The following is a 982-nucleotide window of genomic DNA, read 5'->3' on the forward strand; positions in this document are numbered from 1 at the left end:
AACCAAACATGTCTATTGGACAACCCGATTGTCCCCATGTTTAACAATAACATTATCCATCTTTTTTTTTTATAAAGCACAAAAATTTTCAGTAAGCTTTAAGAGATAAATAGCAAAGTATGAAAAAAATTTGTTTGTTATTTTTTTATAACAAATAATGTTCGATTTACTATTTTAGTGAATAATTCCACTGAGTGATAGGACAATCGTTGTCCAAGAGACACTGTTAATGGTGATATTTCTGAAGTTATGTATCATACCGCTCCAACAAATATAAAAAGTTATAATCTATTACATATTTCATAAAACTGAAGTGTTGGTTTTAATTTTAAATAAAGTTTACATGATTAAAAAATATATTCAACTAGTGGTACAGGGGACAGATGCTATTGGGTTCCTTCGGATTTTTAAGTCAAAAATTATATTTTTTTTGACGATAAGTGCACTGCTAATCGCAGAATCCTATAAAAGAATGAATTACCTAGCGTATAAAATAATAATGTGTATTAAAATCTTCAATCAAATTAAAATTAAAAATTTCATGAACCAGGACACTTAAAAGTTGATTGACCCACATATTCTTTTGTGAATTTGTTAAGTACTCGGACCATGATGTAAAAATCATTACTATTCCATTGATCTTGGCACTAAGAAAAGATCTTGATCATCAGCCATTTTATCACTATCAAATGTTAGGTATGTACTTACTGCCATGCTTAGGTTTAGTTCTTTTTCATAGTATTCAAAATGGGAGGCAGTAATTCATCATTAATCAGAAGGTGCAATAAATGCACATTATCCGCTCACGCGACACATGCAGCCGTAGACGCATACCACACCTAGAGGTGCCGGTGATGATTTTATACCGATTTATCGGATATCGAAGTTATAACAGGTAAAAGAACTAATATTAATTGCTATTTCGGTAACTACTCTAGCAAACCATAAAGTTTTTAATGCCTGGGTCTGTCATTTAAAAAAA

The sequence above is a fragment of the Hyposmocoma kahamanoa genome, unplaced genomic scaffold, assembly GCF_003589595.1.
Source record: "Hyposmocoma kahamanoa isolate Upper Pololo Valley unplaced genomic scaffold, ASM358959v1 64, whole genome shotgun sequence".
Taxonomy (NCBI): domain Eukaryota; kingdom Metazoa; phylum Arthropoda; class Insecta; order Lepidoptera; family Cosmopterigidae; genus Hyposmocoma; species Hyposmocoma kahamanoa.